Source organism: Macaca mulatta, chromosome 2 (genome assembly GCF_049350105.2).
Source record: "Macaca mulatta isolate MMU2019108-1 chromosome 2, T2T-MMU8v2.0, whole genome shotgun sequence".
Taxonomy (NCBI): Eukaryota; Metazoa; Chordata; class Mammalia; order Primates; family Cercopithecidae; genus Macaca; species Macaca mulatta.
Genome location: NC_133407.1, coordinates 119171312 through 119191734, shown reverse-complemented (window position 1 = coordinate 119191734; position 20423 = coordinate 119171312). Strand labels below are relative to the sequence as shown.

At 42.6% G+C, this 20423-nt stretch overlaps 1 protein-coding gene across 1 annotated transcript in view; it reads left to right on the top strand.

Annotated features, from left to right (window-relative positions):
- ERC2 (ELKS/RAB6-interacting/CAST family member 2) overlaps positions 1–20423 on the top strand; it is a 975448-nt gene that overhangs the window by 851880 nt on the left and 103145 nt on the right. The gene's annotated exons all lie outside the window — the stretch shown is intronic.

Genomic DNA, 20423 nt, shown 5'->3' with positions numbered 1-20423 from the left:
GACCGCCACCCCCCTTCTTCCAAAAAAATAAAAAAGCACCAAGTCCCAATGATTTTACATCCAAGTTCTATTAAAATTCCACGGAACAGCTAATATTTTAAATTAAAAGTGGAAGGGTACAGAAAGTCCCTTGACTGATGACTTCAGGCCTGCTTCTGTCTCTTTCATGACCTGGGGCCCATGGAAAGACACTTTCTTTTGTGGTGCCTCTACCAAGAAAGAGTTAAACTAAAAGGTTCTTAAGGGCCTGAGCAGCTCTGTGGTCCTGTGTTTCTCGTCTTCTCATTAATCTTGCCTAGCTTCTAAATATTAAGGTGACAACATTGGCTCACCCATATGGCCAATCTGATCTGCTCTGCTAAAAATGATTGTTAAATAGACCCGGAGAAAAAAGAAATTTCTTTCTTTTTTTTTTTTTTTTTGAGACGGAGTCTCGCTCTGTCACCCAGGCTAGAGTGCAGTGGCGCAATCTCGGCTTACTGCACCCTCTGCCTCCTGGGTTCAAGAGATTCTCCTGCCTCAGCCTCCCAAGTAGCTGGGATGACAGGCACCCACCATCATGCCCAGCTAATTTTTGTATTTTTAGTAGAGATGGGGTTTCACCACGTTGGCCAGGCTGGTCTTGAACTCCTGACCTCAGGTGATCCGCCTGCCTCGGCCTCCCAAAGTGCTGGAATTACAGGTGTGAGCCACCACACCTGGCCAAAAAAAGAAATTTCTGAAGAAAGAGTGGACCCAACAGTTTTGTGGAACTGAAGCCAAGTTTCAGTTTGTTCCTGTCTCATTCAGAGATGATTTGTCCACTGAAAATAATTTACTCAGAGCCCTGAATGACAACACTGTTCAGTGGGATAGAGATTGCGCTTTTATGATTTTACATTCATAGCAATAGCACATATTTCTGGGATGATTCCCACAGGCCAGGCGTAATCCTAAAGACATTTTATGCACTAATCCATTTGACCTGTATAATGTCCTGTGAGGTGGGTAGATATTGGCTCCATGTTAAAGGCTAGAAACTGAGACTCAGAAATGTTACTTGACCAGGGTCACCTGGCTCTGAATGTGTTGAAGGAACTCCAGGTCTGAAAGGACCTACAACCTGTGCTGTTATGCACGGATGACAAGTTGTGAGTACTGTGGAGCTTCTATGGTGGTTAAAGTCATTTCCTTCTGGATTTTATATCTCTGGTGAGCAGTAGCAATTCTTCTGTACCATGTGTCTGTTAGAGGTTACTTTTCCAATGCCACCTTATCCAAAGGATTGGTGAGAAGCCATGAATTTCCTTCTGTAATAAAAGCAATCACTGGCTTGGGCTTTATTCAGTAAATAAGCAGACCTGGCTAGTAAAACTCGTTTATGCTATAATGTTAATGAGTTGCATGTGTAAAGAATGGAAAAAATGATAATTGCTCAGAGATTCCAGAGCCTAGGCTGACTGGAGCGCATATTCTCAGCAAATACGCTTTAGTGAACTTAGGGAAGTTACTCCATCATTCCTCTCCTTCTGGTTTCTTAAAGGATCCAAGGTCATTATATCAGTAACCACCAGGGCTAATCATTGGTGCTGATCAGCACCAAGTCATTTGCCTGACCTCCTTTGATTGTTATGTGGCTTTTTTCCAAAACTTTGTTTCCAAATACCTCAAGCTTAACTGGGAGGCAAAGGCTGGCATGCTCAGGGCCATCAAGGACAGTTCTGCAAAGGTCAAAAAGGCATGCTAAAGAAACATTTCCCTGTGTTACCACTTCCTTAGCTGCTCATTCCAGACTTACTAGGTAAAACGCAACTCACTTCTGTAATTTGTATTGTGCAAGACAACTCACTTCTGTAATTTGTATTGTGCAAGACAGACTCTGTGAAGCGTAAGTAGCTGAGAAACATTTTTCAGGAACCAAAACAGACGTAATTCAGTTTAGATTCTTTGAAACACACCTACCTGAGATAATAGGGTACTTCTTTAAATGTTTTCTGAACCCACCACAAACCTCCTGTAGAAATGCAGACATGCCTTTCAGTCCCCTTGAGTTAACTCAAGGGCTTAAAGGGATAATGTGCCCTGGATTTCACTTCAGTTTAAGTCTTTGTGTTGCTGACAAGGCTTAAAATGGGCAGGTAATCACTGGTACAATGTGTCATCTTTTTTCCTCCCTCTTCGTATGAAATATAGTGAAAAGCACTTACTTTTTTTTTTTTTTTAACTTAGCTATGTCTTTCTCTTTTCTTTTTTCTTTTTTTTTTTTTTTCTTTTTTTTTGAGTCAGAGGCTCGCTATGCCACCCACACTTGAGTGCAGTGCTGCGATCTGGGCTCACAGCAACCTCCACCTCCCGGATTCAAGCGATTCTCTTGCCTCAGCCTCCTGAGTAGCTGGGATTACAGGCATGCATCACCAGGCCTGGCTAATTTTTGTATTTTCAGTAGAGATGGAGTTTCACCATGTTGCCAGACTGGTCTTGAACTCCTGACCTCAAGTGATCCGCCTGCCTCGGCCTCCCTAAGTGTTGGGATTACAGGCATGAGCCACCACACCAAGCCTAAGCTATTTCTTTTAAATAAAACAAGGCTATCACCATTTTCCTTTTTGGAAAGACTTGGTTTACATGGAGAGATTGAAATGGATGGGGTATGTAATAAGAGGGATATAATAAACAAGACTCTATTTACACTGACATCTCACTTTGTCAGGCATTAAGCGGCTGATATTAAACGTTAATGAGGTCTCTGGAAGAGGGAACTAGGGACCAGCTAGTACTGTGTCTCATTCAGTGGCTTCAGGACCAGATAGAGAACCTCAGTTTTCTCATCTTTTTCTTCCTTCTTGTTTATCATACCGACACCACAGACATAGTTACCGTTTACTGACCACTTTGGGACGAGCAGACCTTGTGCTAAGTGCTTTCCATCCAGGTGAAGTCAGCACTCATTCCCATTTTGCAGAGGAAGAAGCTGGGCTTCCACTGAGTCAGTGCCCCGAACCAAGGCTGCTGCGTGGCAGAGCTGGGCCTCAGACCCATGCCGTCAGAGTCCAGACCCTGAGCATTGACACCTCATGTCTAGTCACTGGCCAAGGTCAGTCTGTTCTTCCCACAGGGTACCTCTCCCATCCACCACTTCCTCTCAGCACCAGTCTGGGGTGGTTTCCCTGACTCACAACTTCCCCATCCCATCCACCCTGCATGCCCCAGCCACGTTCACCTTCCTAAAACACCACTTTCTCTGTGTCCTTCCCCTGGCGACATATTGTCAGTTCCTCCCTATTTCCAACCATATTAGGTTCAACTACCTCGGACTGGTCCTCACATTCCTCCCCCATGGGTCCCCCTGTGCAGTTTTTATGACCTTTCCACCATTCCCAGATGATGAGGTATTGTTTTTCCTCTTCTAAAAATAATGTTAATTCCCTTTTTCACATCTCTGTGCTTATTGCTTGCAGTTATCTGAAATACCCTGATATCTGCCTACATCCTACCTGTTGGATTCAGCCCAGATATGCTCCTTTAGGAAACCTCCTCTGAAATTCTGAATGTGCCATAAACCCCTCTCTCTTGAGCTGTTGGAGTCCTAACCCAATTTTCCTTTGAATCCCCTTCTCTTGATCACCATTGGCAGTTTCTCCTTTGGCAATTGTACATGAAGCAAGACTGGAAATTCCTTATGACTGTTAGAAATGTAAAATGCTTGTTCCCCAGTGCTGCAAAGAAATATCTCTTGAACATAAATTTAATTCTGTCAGCAAGGCAATTTTTACTTTCTGCAGAAAGGGTGCCCCTTGCAGATGGAACAATGGCAAGAGCACACCTGGACAGGGGAGGAGAAGGAGTTCTTATTCCTGACGCAGGGCCCTGCTGCTGTGTCGTTCCCCTATTGGCTAGGGTTGGACCGCTCAGTCTAAGCTAATTCTGATTGGCTGTTTTAAAGAGAGCAGGCGTATGAGCCAGAGTGGCAGGGTGAGTAGTTTGGTGGGAAGGACGGTTAGGAACAGGTAACTAAAGGGGACTTAGGTCAGGTGACCAGGCATGACTCAGGTCAAAGCAGGTGACCAGGATGAGTCAGGATGGAACAGGTGACCAGGGGAACAGATGTGAACTTCTGATTAAAACTGGTGGAAAATGTTGTTTACTGAAACTAGAAGCAAGAGGGCCAAGAGAACCAGGAAGTTAAACTTTAAAATAGAGAATCAGCCGGGCACGGTGGATCATCATGCCTGTAATCCCAGCACTTTGGGAGTCCAAGGCGGGCAGATCACAAGGTCAGGACATCGAGACCATCCTGGCTAACATGGTGAAACCCCGTCTCTACTAAAAATACAAAAAATTAGCCAGGCGTGGTGGTGGGCGCCTGTAGTCCCAGCTACTCGGGAGGCTGAGGCAGGAGAATGGCCTGAACCCAGGGGGCGGAGCTTGCGGTGAGCCAAGATCGTGCCACTGCACTCCAGCCTGGACGACAGAGCGAGACTCCATCTCAAAAATAAATAAAATAAAATAAAATAAATAGAGAATCAAAGAATAAGAGAGCTGAACATACTGACATACTGATTCTTTGAAGAGAAACTTGGGGTTCACTATATTTAACATGACAGAGTAGGGTTATTTACTTCTGTTGTTGTCTCTGTGCTTAACAGAGGAATAGAAAATATTAATTACAGCTAACATTTATTGAGCACTTCATATGTGCCAGGCACTGTCTTCATGTATTAATTCTTTCTATCTCTACAGTAATCCTCTATGGTAATGAGGAAACTGAGGGACTGAAACCTCAGGTGATTTGCCCAGGTGGTAAATGGAAATGCAAACCAGGTAGTGGGGCTTGTGCCTCCCACTGCACTATGCCACTTTATACCATCCTCAGGTCAGAGACAAGTCACATGTGGGCATGGAGAACAAATCAGAGAACATGAATTCTTTATCTGGAATTTTGCTCAGCTGATAAAACTCATTGGTTCCCAGCCTTCCTCTAGAAATAGATTCACAGTTCTTCCTTTGCTGCTCAACAGCTGGGGAATTTTGTGTCAAATCCGAATGTTCTGGTTTAGAAACATTTTCTAGGTTTGAATCAGCCTGGTCCAAGTCTCGGTCGGAACCAACTTGACGTTTATGTGGCAGATGGAACTCAAGCCCTCACTCCTCCTCTAATATGAGGAGAAGAAACTCAAGCATTCACTCTTCCAGTAATATGACCCTCTTCTGTTTGGTATTAGATGCTTTAATCCTTTCTGGACCAAGGCAGAGTAAAAACAAACAAAGTCAAATATTTAAAATTTTTAACAGCAGCAAAACTTCCATAAGACTCTTGAAAATGAACTCCAATTTGATCATTTTGAGGACTGTCTAGGTTAGCACTACTACTCTGATTCCTGTGTCTCTGTAGCACATTTAAGCTGCTAATTTGAAAGAAATTGCTGGTAACTTGCATTTGCCCGTACTGCAGAATTTCAAATGCTATGGTGTATTTTCCACACTTGTATCCTACTTTGGCCAAGTAGATGTTATACTTTTTTTTTTAATCCTTTGGTAGAATTCAATCAAACTCTCATCATTAGAAACACAAGGAAAAAATCAAATTGATAAAAGACCATTACATTTTAAGATCCAGGATATATCACTGCGTACTTGAGAATCCACTGGCTGCTGAGGTCATGCCTTCTCCACCACATTTCTGACTCATTCCCAGAATAGGACTTTGTATGGAGTCAGCACTTCATGTTTGTTTATCAGGTGGAATTTTGGGTGCTTTACCTGGCTTCTACAAATAGTGTTTTGGTCATCGAAAGCAAAGCGTTCTTTACCAAAGGAAGTGTGACTGGATTTTCAAACAGTTATGTCTGTCAAGTTAGTCTGGGGAACTTGACAATGCCAGCTGTGGATGGCGGTATGAAGCAAACAGATTCGGATGGAAAAATTCTTACCCAACTCTGTCCAGCTGGGTTTATGAAAAGAGCACCATTATACCAGGCCTCCTTTGAACAAGAAAGGAAATAGCTTATGTCCTGTGAATACAAAGTCCCACAGGAGCGTGCCCTGACTTTCCTTTCCAGCCTCAACTTTCACCGCTGCCCAGCAGGGATGTGATGCTCTGGAACACTCACCTGCCTGGCATTTTCCATGTATTCGGTGTCCTCCTCCAATCCATGCCTTTGTTCTTGCTCTTCCTCCTGGAAATACTCTTCTCCCCCAGTTGGCCTAGCTGTCTCCTGGCATTTTCTAAGGCCCAGACTAAGAATTCTTTTTCCCAAGGAACCTTCCCTGACCACCTCCCTTCCAAACGTGAAATGCCATTGTTCAGTGTTTCCAGAATTTGCTGTGCATGACTATCCTGTTACACTTTGCATTATAATTATCAAAGTGTCTGTGTCTCCAGCCAGCCTGGGTGTTTCTTGATCGCTGTATCCCTAGCCTAGTACAGTGCCTGAAATCAGTGCTTAGGGGCCTTGTTAAAAGAAGAAACGGCAGGAGGGGAAGAGTAGTAGATACGTGATATTTCACAAGGGAAAAGGAGAAGCTATAACCTGTCTATGAAATCCCCAAATATGTCCCGTTCTTTGTTGTCATCCTCTTTTGCTTTTCATGAGGGAGTGTTTGCCCTAAGTGAAAAGTAAACCCCACTTGTCTTTAGGGACATGTTATGCATGCGGAAGTTTGGCATTCCCAGCTGGGTGTTTAACCAGCCCACCACTTGGGTGTTTTATAGTAGTGTCTCAAGAGGTGTTATCTCCCTCTTTTAGGTCTTTGGAGAAAAAAAAGGTGATCAAAGTAACCAACTCTGGTGGGGGCAGTTAGAGTCAAATCATGGTTTGAGTGGATAACAAAGGGGACAGAATGGAAATGGGGTATGGATGATGATAATAAGAAGAATGTGCTTCAAGGCCTCCTGGCTGTTTTTGCATGCAACCATCTTTCATATCCCTATAAGATAAAATCACTGTGAAGGGTCATAAACCACTGTCAGAATATTTGACAAGCCCCATAGGTAGTTGTTCCGAGCTAGTAAAAGCATCTTAATTGGCCTAAATGACAACAGTTATGTTATAAATATCTAGAATTTATGACCTGAGAAGGCATAATCACATCTTCCATCAGTTAAGTTTGCATAGGAGCAGCTTGAGGATTTAAGATAGGGCCGCAAGTTGGGGAAAATCTGATTAGCCTTAACTTTATGACAAACACAGAGCTAAGTGAATCGGAGTGCTTTCAAGTTCCTGATCCCTGGGAGTTAAAGGCAGTGGTGTTTCAGAGTCGGTAAAAGCCACCCAGTTCCCTCTGTGCAGCTGTCATTTTATTGGCCTTGTAAAGTCTCCCGTACACTGTGACAAATCCAAGACCATATACCTGCGAAGAAGAGATGTTTTAGATTATGGGGCGCAGAGGAAGCGGACGGTGGGGTTAGAGGGTGAAAACCTATGTGTTTATGCTGAGCCTTCTCCGGAATGTGCAGAGTCATTGTGAAAAGCAAGTCTGTGCTGCTTTAGGGCTCACTCCAGGGTCTGATGAGACACCTCATTTTCTGTGGTAATTGAGGAGACAAAATTCAAAGCAGGGTTTAAAAATTGAGTGTATACATCTAAAACACCCCACACATCTTTCATGTTAGTTGGAAATTACACTTGGATTTTTAAAATATGATTCATTTCCTGAATTTTTATTATGGGGGTTGGCATTATTATCAAGAGTACTACTACATCTAAAGCAAAAATCATAACAAAGCCAATCCATGAAAGGACGGGTGTTTTAAGAGACACATTGTAGAGATAAATTTGATGTCATTGATCAACCAGGTCATTGCCTGGGGACTCGCTGGTCAATGGAGTGGAGTCATCTTTGAGGTAAAAGGCAAACAGTCAACTTAATCCCAATTTGCAGAGCTTCAAAGGTGAACAGTCATTTTGCTGGGCAATGAAGAGCTCAGGTTATCTATTTAATGCCAAAGTCTGTGAAGTCAGTGAAATTTCTTTAATGAATTTGAGAGCAATCCTTCAAAGAAACCTTGATTGAAACCCCTAGAGAGGCCAGTTGTCTTTGAACTCAAGAGATGAAGTTTATCCTAGATTAACCTGATCTTTCAGTTTGCTCTGTCTTGTAATGTAAAGACAGAGTTCCGAATTTTGAGAGAAGCATTATGGTGCTTTGGCAGGCATATCCAAATCTGATGTGTTTATTATAGCAATGTAGGAACACTTATAGCTTCGTTGGTAAGGAGGTCTACCAATCAAAGGATCCATTTTACACATGAAATTTTTGTATGTGTCTACCATGTTCCAACAGTTTCTGAAGATCAGATGGGTCCCAAAGTATATACTCAGTTTGTTACTTCTCAGTGGATATGAAACAAAACTTCAGTTTTGGTTTTATCATTATCGTACTTTTCACTGTACTTTCATACCCTTAAACCTTGCATCTCTCAAATTCGGAACTCTGTGCCTTACGGTGTGGAAGAAATATGAAATCTGGAACTGATTATGAAATTATGAAGTAGGGAGATGCAGAAATGTGCAGGGATCAGTGTACAAATGCATAAACCCTGATGCACACAAAGCCTGGTGTGAAGGACACATCATTTTGGATTGGAACTCTGCTTTTACATTTCAGCATAACACAACCTAGCATTTGCCTTGTGTAGTGCTTGGGAGCTTTTGGTGTTAGCAGAATTCTTTTCTAAAAAAATTCTTTTGGATTTCTTTAGAATTTGTCCAGTTTCCAGGTTCCAATAGGAAAAACATGGACAAGGTTTTAATAGAAAAATAGTACTCCAGATTTTTCAGTTGGCAAGCACCCTACTTAAGAGCTGTTCCTGTTTTATTAAGTGGTACAGGTTAGCTTAATAGGCGAGTCCTCGACATTTGTACCGTGATTCCAGGGAAGAGAGATACCTGGGTCTCCTGGGGAAGACACCTGTTGGGATTTTGAGCCCACTTTTGGTTTTACCATTCCATTCTCATCTCATTGGAGACTATGCTTCAACAACAGTTGTATGTGCTGTTATAAGGCAAGACCAAATCCATTAGCGTTCTCTCCTCCTGTCTCCTCAAGAAAGGGTAGCTGGGTCTTCCCATGATGTTGTTTCAGATGTGACTCTTTTCCTGTTGATCAGGACAGTAATGATGATGGTGGGAATGTTTTGGTTTTATTCAATTTTATTGTTTTGCTTTAGTGTTTTAACATTGCTAAAGGCAATACATTTTTCTCATTAAACATTTCAAATAATTCAAAAATCTTGCCAAAGAAAATAAAACTCCCCTCTAATCCACCATCCAGAAATCCTAATATTTTGGTGAACTATGTATCTTTCTAATTTTACTATATATGGCCTCTTAAAAAGAATGGGATTATATTATAAATGTTTTTATAATCTGCTTTTTGAACTTAACATTGTATGTTGGACACCTTTCCACATTAATAAATATACACCTATGGAATCATTTTTATAGTTACAGAGTATAGAATTTTGCATTCTTTAGCCAGTTATTAATGGTGAACTTTAGATGTTTTAAAATGTTCCCTAGTAGAATTCCCTAAAGCTTTTTGGGCTTAACCTTTATTTCCTTATCCAATGATTTCTTTGGAATAAATTCCTAAAAGGAAAGTTGCACATTAATATTGATAAAGATTATAAAATGATCTCCCAGAGGTGATGCGCATTCATCCTAGTTTAATGCCTTGAATGGCACCACCTCTGTGTACTTACCCCAAGTCTCTTTGTTTGGTATTGCTTTGCTTTTCCAATTTGACTTCAATAGGTAAAGAGCTCTCAGGATTTTTCTTCTGGGTAGTAGGGTACAAACCAACAGAAACAACCAACATGCTTAATTTGCAAGTCGGTTCAGGGAGAGATGAAAAATATCTTTGCAGAAGTAAACACCAATCTTACAACTGCCCGTATGATACACCCCATTTCCCCCACCACCGAGATTTGTATAGTTTCTCTCCTGTCAGTATAATGCTCTAAAATTTTAGAGGTTTCAGAATGGGTTGCCTATCCCAGTTTCCTTGTGAAAACTATTTTCTTTATTGTGAGTAAAGATTTCTAGGCCTTGGTCAATAAAAGAGAAATGGCCGGTGCTAGAAAGAGTCAAGTGGCCCCACTTTCCTTGCTCCAGATCTTAAAAACACCTAAAACGAAGCTCAATTAACAGGTTAATTTTGCTGGTCATACGTTTTGAATCTGGGACTTCTTGGCCATTTGAGGGGTCTGACATTCTGGGCCCTTTTATCCTTTTATTGGTGAATTCACTGAAGTGTAGGCAGACAGAAAATGTTCAAGTGGCAGGCAGATAAACTTGTTAAATCCCTGGAAGTCTTTCCTTCCTTGCTCTGGGAGTTTATCATCTTGGCAGAGTTAAAAGGCAATTAGGCCTGCAGGTCTTTGCTGGCTTGTTTATTGGTGGTTTACACATGGGTGTTGAAGAGACAGGGCCATATTAAACATTCTGATCCTGCTGGCCGGAGGGGAATGAGAACTCAGCCCAACTCGGTAAGTCTCCTTGAGAGACAGCCTTGCCAAAACGCTGGAGGAAAATCCTTTCAATATAGTACGTGTGCCCCACCATGCTCATTGTTGGTGGAAAATTGGAGTCCGCTCGCTTCATGCTGTGTTCCATTTCCTGGGAAATGGTTTTATGGAAGGACATTTGATGAAAAAGTTCATTCCTTCTGTAATTGTTAGCTGCCCCTGTGGTGTGAGTTAAGGTAGAGGCACACTGGAAATGTTTCTTGCCCCAAATCTCTAGGGCAAGCCCATGCATGAGAAGGGAAGGCTATCAGTTTGAAAGTGAGTGAGGTATAGATTTCCATTAAGTCTTCTGGTCCCTCTGAGTTCTCAGAGTCTCCCCAGCCAGGCTGATCTTGGGCAACATTGGTAAAGGAGGTGGGTCTTGGGATTTTGCAATCACTTCTTCCTTTTCTCACACCCTGCCTTCCATCTGCAAAGCCTGCAGGCTGCCTCCCTGGGACGAAGATCCAGGGTTGGAGTAATGCCTAACTCCTTCACACCCATGTGTTAGTGAAGTGACATGGCTCATCACTTCACCTCCGCCCCTGTTTTTCACAGTCAGCTTAGGCACTCATCTTAATGGAACACGTGAGAATTGCCAGGGCTCAATTGGCTGGACTCAGGGGTCAGGCACTCCTGGGTTCTACTTCTGGCTCTGGGTCTAACTGTGTGCCTTAAATTTCCTCTCTAATCTTAAGTTTTTTCTATTTGTGAAATAGGGACAAAGCTAGTCCCTACCATGCTGGTTTGTTGAGAGACTAAGTAATGCATGGAAAGTGCTTAGCATAGTGCCTGGCACTTTAAAAAAAAAAAAAAAAAGCACAATAAATGGTAGCTCTTATGATTAAAATGTGCTTTATTTGTCTAACACATATATGTAAAATATGTATTATGTATATGTGTATATCTAACACACATATATGTAGTATATGTATGTGTATACATTTACACAGTCCAGTGACAATTATATTTTTTGACAAGATGTAGCTATTTTTATTTTACCAGTCTAGGGGTGTTACTGAAATATAAAAACCCATGTGTATAAAATGAGAAAATCCTTGCTCAGGTCCAGAATACTTGGAATGTAAGGACTTTCCATTTCCACAACTGGCCATTGTGCTCAGTGGCCAATGGAACTCCTTTCCTAAGTGGCTGCTACTTATCCAAATCTTGGTTCCTCAGGAGTCAGGCACCCTGCCTTCATGTTCTCAACTAAAGAAAACACAACAGATAACTGCAGCTTTTATTCCCAATCTGACCTTTGATGTTCTGAAACTCTTTTGCCGTAGTGTCTTGCCAGCGTCTGCACAAGGACTTCCTCTAGCCGAGTAATGTGGTTCTGATTAAGGACATCCTATAAGACCCAGGAGGATGGCCTGGGAAGGAAACCAGCCTGAGACACTAGAGTGAATTTCCATCCCTCAGTCAGATATATGATATTAAAGACCAGAAGGTATATGGAGTTTGTCGCTGGAAGACTCAGAAACAAAATTAAAGCAAATGGCTGACAAATTGGCTGTCTTTTATGCAAAGTTGACAAGTAAGCTGCCTCTTACCCGAAAGAGGATATGCAGAGCCCTCCGGCCAAATGGCTCGGCAGGCAGGCAGCAGGCCTTTTGAAGTTCCTGCTCGCATGCCACTTTTAACAACAAGGCCCCTGCTGAATTGCTTCCTCGTAAAGACATGGAAACTTAATTTTCACTGAAAATATCATAGTTCCAACAATGATCATTCATTCCTCTCCTGAGTGCATGCAATATTGGGTAAAATACCTGTGTTCTCTACAAATGAGGCATTTTTTTTCTCCTTACAGTTTTATGAATTAGGCTATAAATATTAAACCTCACTTTATTTCACGGATGCTAAGACCTTTCCCTGGGGCCCGCTAGGCACTGGCTCACTCCTGCCATAGTGAGGAGGTGAGGTGATTGTGACCAATAACGGAAGATCCTATTTGCTCTCCCTGGTTTCATGGAGGCTCCAGCCACAGGGGGAAGGACAACAGGGCTGTGCAGTGGGCAATGGCGTTTGGAGAGCTTAGAGTTTCTCTATCAAATATCTAAGAATCTACTCATCGTTGTAACTCTAATATGATTTTCTTGTTAATCGCTGTCAAGCCATGAAATCTGATATGTTAACCATGACTAAGCCATGAAATTTGTCAACTTTGTCTGTGATTTACACAGACTCTGGGTTTTTTATTTTTTAAGTCTTAACACAAAGTGTAGAGCAGTACTTCCCAGTATGCCTTTCCCAGCAGGCAGCTGGTATCCTATGACAACAAGTAAGAACAGAGTGTACGCATTTCTCTTGCCATTTCAAGGACCAAGGACAGATAAGATAAAACCTAAAAACGAAATAATATATTTTTCTTTGAGGTGATAACTGTGAACATAGTAGACTTGCTTAAACATCAATAAGTATCAAATAAACATCCAGAATAGTTTTATGGTTCATATCATTGGGTGTGATAACACACTTCCTTAAAGTGGTAGATTATTTGTTTTTGAGAGAAAATGAGTGAATAAAACCTGTTTGTTTGGTTTTTTTAGTGGTACGTGGTATAATTTATCTCTTCAACATAGTATGAGCATGAGCTATGACTTGAAATCCCACTTTGCTGTTGGCTAGATGGGTGAATTTGTGTAAGTCACTCAACCTTTTTTCCCCACTCAGTCTTTTCTTCTAAAAAATGAGGAAGATAATATTGGAGCCTACTTTGTAGGGGCCTCTAAGGCACTGCAGAGATGCCATCTATAAAACTCAGAGTGAGCACATTTGTCCTTTATCCACGTGGTCTACTAGTATCATTGGTATAATAGTATATAATGATAAAATAAGTCATTGTGTATCTTTGTCACCCAAAGGAAAATTCATATAATTGGGAAAGGATTTTTTAAAAATTTTATCAGAGAAAATGTAGGTAGTTTTTGACAAATCATTATCATACCTGTAGACAGTTTTTCATATGAAGGAAGGAGAACAGCTCAAATGAAAGAAGGAGAGCAGCTCAAAGGAAGAAAGAAATGTTGCAGAACTGGAGAGTAGTGAGGACTGGGATGTCTTTCTCTCCTGTCCCTACCAAATGTCTTTTTCTTTTTTGGACTCAGAGAAAAAGAATACCCAGATCCTCCCCAGTTGGCGCCTGGCTTCTACTGTTTAGAATCTAGAATCAGATAATCAGATGGCTTAAAACTCAGAGTATTTTGGTGACTTTGAGGACCATGTAGTATAGTGATTTTAAAACTTTCGTTTTTCCTACAAAATTTGTGCAGTGCTTCAGGTCCTAAAACAGTCCTTCCCAGATACCTTTCCAGTAGATCCATAGGATATAACTTGTGAAAACAGAGTCAGGGCCGGGCGCGGTGGCTCAAACCTGTACTCCCAGCACTTTGGGAGGCCAAGACGGGCGGATCACAAGGTCAGGAGACCGAGACCATCCTGGCTAACCCAGTGAAACCCCGTCTCTACTAAAAAATACAAAAAACTAGCCGGGCGAGGTGGCGGGCGCCTGTAATCCCAGCTACTCGGGAGGCTGAGGCAGGAGAATGGCGTAAACCCGGGAGGCGGAGCTTGCAGTGAGCTGAGATCCGGCCACTGCACTCCAGCCTGGGCGACAGAGCCAGACTTTGTTAGCCAGAATGGTCTTGATAGCCTGATCTCGTGATCCGCCCGCCCCAGCCTCCTAAAGTGCTGGGATTACAGGCGTGAGCCACCATGCCCAGTGTCTTCTTTCTTTCTTTCTTTTTTTTTTTTTTTTTTTTTTTTGAGAGAGAGGAAGTCTCACTCTGTCTCCCAGGCTGGAGTGTAGTGGCGCAATCCCAGCTCACTGCAACCCCTGCCTCCTGAGTTCAGGCAATTCTCCTTGCCTCAGCCTCCCGAGTAGCTGGGATTACAGGTGCCCACCACCACACCCGGCTAATTTTTTGTATTTTTTTCTTAGAGATGGGGGTTTCACCATGTTGGCCAGGCTGGTCTTGAACTCCTGACCCTCAAGTGATCCACCTGCCTTGGCCTCCCAAAGTGCTGGAACTATAGGCATGAGCCACCAAGCCCAGCCACAGCCATGTCTTGAGTTAGTCAGTTCCCTTGCCATTATCCTCACTTCACTTCCCATACAAACAGGAGGAAGAGAAAAGCAAGGCATAAGAATCCAGGATGGTTTCAATCAACTTGCTCAGGCTCTTGAACCCTTGAATGAATGTTTCAGAACAATGTCATGGAAGCTATGAAACATCTCCCACCTAAAAGAAAATTACCTGGAAAATGTTGTAAACGTGTATACATGCATTTTCCTGTGGTGAAGTTTCACAGCTTTTATCAGATTCTCCCAAAGGAGTTTGTGACACCACCCCCCAAAACGGTTAAGAATGATTTCCCTATAATTTGTGCCCCTAAAAGTCACATTTCCAGTTCTGATTGTGAGCTGCAAGGTTAACAATTACATCCACTTTAACCTTTCAAGGGAAATGTAGCATATAATCCTACGAGTGTCTGAGGTCCCAGGCTTGCTTGTAAAACAGCAATTGGGTTGTGAATTATCCAGGGTGTGTCTGTAGCTTAGTTCTCAACTGGTATTCTAACTGGAACTAGGTTCTGACCATCTTAGAACCCAAATGGTTCAAAACTAAGAAAATAATGCACGTTTATTTACAATGCTCCAGAAAAGTACATTTATTTCGAGACATGCACATTCATTTATTTGGTTAATTCTGCTTTGGTCCTGGATTACGGTTGCCAGATTTCACAAATACAGGACATCCAGTTATATTTGAATTTCAGATAAACAACAAATAATTTTTTAGTAGAGTTCTTGGAAGGGAGAAAAATGGATCAGCCTTGCAGATGTAGAAAGAGCTTTCTTTTCAACTCTAGAATATTTGCTGCAAAAATTAAGGGAGGTTTACTGTAACAGCCGCAGGGTCTTTTGGAGATAGTAGATACATTCTAAAACTGGTTTGTTGTGATGGTCGCACAATTCTATAAGTTTACTCAAAATCCTTGAACTTTACACTTAACATGGATGACCCTGATGGTAAATAAATTTTGGCTCGGAAAAGCTGGTAAAAAAAAAAAAAAGAAAGAAAGAAAAAGAAAAATTAAGGGATCACTTTACAACTGTTGCTTAATTTTTAATGCTGAGCTTCAAACTACTTTAAGAATATGGCTACCATAATTCTGCTCCTCAGAATAAAGTATATAAGCATGAACACCAAATTTTGCATAACATTTCTGGACCTGCTGAATAAGTACTTGATAAATAAGGAATGACATCTCTGGATACCAACTTCTACCTGAACCAGGAGTCCACACACCATTAAAATCCTTTTCTTGATGCTGGGAATAAGGCTTATCTGGGGCAAAAGCAAGGAGTTGCTGTTTTGGGAAGTCTTCTTCAGTTGTTGACTATGAGAGTGACCTCTGTGACACCTGCCACCTAGAGACTGCCCCTCTCTCAGTTCATGCTGGAAGGACATGGGGAGGAAGTACTTGTCCATGGTGTACATAGAGCCTCATTTTTGGGATAACTTCTTTAGTACAGACAACAGGTTCACAAGCCAGTGTGTAGACTCAATCAGGAGGCACCTCCACCAAAACACACACAACTCATTCTCTTGTTTTAGTGCCAGCTGAAACTAGGAAGTGGGCTGTGCTTCTCTTTTATCTCTATTGACCTACCCAGGTATTCTGAGAAAGACACTTGACCAGGATGAATGGTTCCAGTAGAGAGGGGCTGCAATGGGGTTTCTTAGCCACAGGAAGAGTATACCCTAAGAAATTCATTCTCTAACAAGATTTGAGGACTACTCCTTCAGATTTAATTACTAGACTCCAGAAGGGACAGTCCTTTATACAGCTCATAAGAGTCACTGTGGACCTCTGCTAGACCCTCCAGACAAGTACTTCTATTTTTCTATTATTGTTCTAAATGTTAGCGCTTTATCCAAATGAAACAAAACAAAACGCTTAAAAGAACTAGGGGAGGAGAACCAAGGCCCCTCAGAGACACCTTTATTCTTGCTTCTTCTCCTTTCAAGACATGGTTGCTCCCTAGGCAGTCACATTTCTCTGGTGATGGAGAGAAGGGAGGGCAGTCGGAGATTGAGGGGACAGCATGGGACAGCCAAGACATGCTGATAGCTGGAGGGGAGGCTGCCTGGGATCTGAGGAAGCAGTGATGTCCCAGCTCCAGTCAGCTGAATTCCCCTAATAGGCCTCTCCATCTCTCCAGGCATTAGAACTTGTAGAGAAAGAAACTGCTAGAATCCAAATCTTTTCACACAGTGAGGCCCCCAAACAGCCCAGCCTTCACACACAAGCCAGCCTGGTTCTCCTGACTGATTTGATCAGTACCTCAAGGTGCACAGTTGTCTGTGCTTGGAAGCAAAGCCTCATTGGAACCCCACTATTCTGGAACTCTTGGGCTGGTCTCAGCCAGCTGCCTGTGTGAAGATACAACTAATTAGCTCATGGAGAGGACAAACTAACTCAAAGCCCTTCTTCCCGGCCTAACAATGCTTATATTAATTCAATAAATTCTGTCTTCTCATTCAAACCAATCCTGAAGGAAGGACCTCTGCCAGCTCACACTTAATTACTGCTGGCATTTGAAAGCAAGTAAATGCCTTCCCTTGAAAAATATTCTATAAATCCATCACTTTTGCTTATTTTAAATGACTTCTCCCACATTTGTCCAAATAAGTGAAGCTTTACCATTTTTGGCTTTTTTCTGCAGAGTGAGTGAGTTTTAGGCGTTTACTGGAAGGATCATTTCTGATGACACCAAACCTCTTCCACATTTTCAGCTTTGGGTTTTGAATCCAGGAAACCCAGCACTAACCTTAAAGTTCCATTTTCTTACTTGTGAAAGTGAGAAGCTGAGTACCCATGCTGGAACTCACCATATAGATAGATGCCTCACTGCTTTTCAGTTCTATGTTTCTCCTCCATGTCTTTTTCCTCTTGCCAATGTTTAGGTAAAATTATTTCTATTTGATACATTTTTCTTCACTCTGATCCTTAATGGGTCAAGTCTTATGTGGCTTCACAGCCCTGACAGTGAGTAGTATTGCTATTTTGGAGTCAAGGTCTCGGTCTGTCGGCCAAGCTGGAGTGCAGTGGCACCATCAGGGCTCACTGCAGCCTTGACCTCCCAGGCTCAAGAATTCCTCCCACCTCAGCCTCAGCCTCCCAGATAGTTGGTACTACAGGCTCATGCCACCATGCCTGGCTACTTTTTGTGTTTTTTTGTAGAGATGGGATTTCACTATGTTTCCCAGGCTGGTATCTTGGAGTTTCTTTAAGTCAGTTCTCCTCAGGGAATATTTTATATGGCTCTTGTAAAGTTCTAAGAAGGGTGGTGGTTCCCTCAGTCTCACAACATAATACTACAAGGAATTATGTTTTTAAAGATGCTATCAGCAGTGGTTTTTAACCAGGAAATGGGGAACTGGGAAATAAGAGGGGATCTTGGCCCCCATCCCTGGTCATTTGTCAATGTCCACGGAGATTTTTGGTTGTCCCCAAATGAGGAGTGCTAATGGGTCATCTAGTGGGTAGAGGCCAGGAACATCCTACATTGCACAAAGCAGTCCTGATGACAAATCATTGTCTGGCTCAAAAGTTCAAGTGTCAAGGCTGAAAACCTTGAATTAGAGGAATTCTTGTTTTGTTTTTTGGTTTGTTTTTTGCTCTCCCTCAAGTCCTGGGATAAAGAAAAGAGAAAGAAATTGCCCCCATGTTGATGAGTGTAAGCGTCCTGATCCTGAGTTCTTACATCCCACATAGATCCAGGAATTGGAGAGCACCAGGGTACCAGCGAGCAGGGCAAAGTGCAGGGTGGAGGCAGATCTTCTGAGCTCCAACAGCTGTCTGAGCTCCAAAGAGAGACAACTTCGACCAAAGCAGAGGACCAAAAAGTTACAAGGATGTTTAGTTTGTGATAAAAATCATTTTGCAGATTAAAGTGCTTCCTCCTGCCCATAAAATGGTATGTTCTTTAAATAACTCAAAAACTGGAGGCATTTAACTGTCGCAAGCAGGAGGCAGGCCTCGGAGCCACAGTGGATTGATTCCATCCTCGAAAGGGAGCATACCCAAGCTATAGGTGGCGCTCTTCCTGCTTTCGCCAGTGTGTTTTTGCATAACCCGTATTTTCAATGCCCCTACTCGCAGCATGAAGGGACGGGGAATAGAGGGTGTTTGCTGGAACCAGTTTCTCCCTCCACATCTCTGGGCTCCATTCACCCTCACTTCCTTGGTACAGCATGATGCCTGCTCAGCTTCCAGTCTTAACCTCCTGTCACTCCAAGTACAGTTAGGCAGAGGTCCCACAGGCCCTGCAAAAAGTACCAGTGTCTCTCATTGGCTTTGATGGGATCATGTGCTCATCCTGAACCAATGCTTTGGTTAGGGGAGGAATGCTGGAAGCTGATTGGCTGTGGCCTAACTTAGGGCACACCCTCTGAGCTGCAGTGGAGCCTTTTGCCATGCAGGTGAATTAAATAAAAGTGGGGGCACGTGTGTGGCCTCAAAGGGAAATTGGGGTAAGAGAGTCACCCACACACCATTCGCTACATGGTGACTTTAAATTCTGTGGTGGAAAACTTAGGTCTTGCCCTAGCCTTGCTGTTAACACTAGCTGCTTGACTTCGGATAGCTTTATGACTCTCCCTGCCTTCTTTTCCTGTCTGCAACGTGGAAATAATCATTCCATCAGAGTGGTTATAAAAAATCAAGGAGATATGGGAAGGATTGGGCAAACAAATAGTGATGGTGTAGATGGGAATGAATTCAGTTCAGCTTCTAGAGTCTCAAAGAATCTAGCCCAGCTACAACCCACCCCGCTAGTCCATGCCAGCCTTCGGAAGCCAGTGTCTAAATTTATCCCAGTTCTCATTGTTGCAGGTCAGTGTGGGAAATCTTCTGAGGTCAATGATTGAGGTAATTGACTTGCCGTATCTTGAAAAAGTCTCTGTTAAATGACATAATTGGTTTTAATTATGTAATTACAGCACTTAAAGTGTGGGGGTGAAAGGTTACTATTATATTTGGAAGTGAGATCCCCAAATGAAGCAAGGGTGTTTAGGCCAACGTGTCTTCGAATTTCTCATTTTATTTTTTCAGAAGGAAACCAGAGGGGGCTGGCCTTGGCCCTGGTGATTTGGGGATGATTATCTTGCATGAGGTAGTGGCGGGGCTGATCGCGGCACCATAGGGACCTTTGTGAAGAGAAGGAAAGGGCTTCCGTAAAGACCTCTTTGCGATCTGAAGTTAATGAGCAGTGGGAACTCAACTGTCAGCAATTGAATCTGATTGGGCAGGGTAATTATATGATTGCCTCTGGTGTTTGCACATGCACGGGGATATTTTTATTGTAAAAACCTAATTGCTTACTTACTTGGTGGAGGGAAAACCTAAACAAATTTGTGTTGTCATAGGTTAAGAAGATATCCTTTCTTTGTCTCTAAAAACGCGGCTTGTTCTGGGTGAAGGTTTTGTTTCTTTTCGATTTCAATCAAGGATGTTGTTTGTAGGACTTGGATCATATGATAATATTCAAACAGAAAGCTACTTTGGACTATGTGTCTTTGGTCAATGACCACATGCTTTCTACCCAGTCTTAAGCCATCCTCTCCAGTGGTCTCTTTTGTAATGCAAAGGTAGCTAGAATCCTGGGGATTATTCAAGCTGCTGGGACAAACCCAAGGCTTTGGGGTTTTTTTGTTGTGTTTTTGTTTTTTTCTTCCACGTGGAGGCCCTTGACAAGATTGGCTTCATAAGCTATCTGGTTTCCCTTAGTTGCATAAGGCAAGGGGGAGGTATCATGTCTGTGACAGCCTTTTAGACGTCAACACCAAGGGTAAGAAGAACAAAGCGCTCCCCCTGCAATTTCTCAGGGACTTGGAGGAAAGGAAAGGGCAAAGCGGGCTCCCAT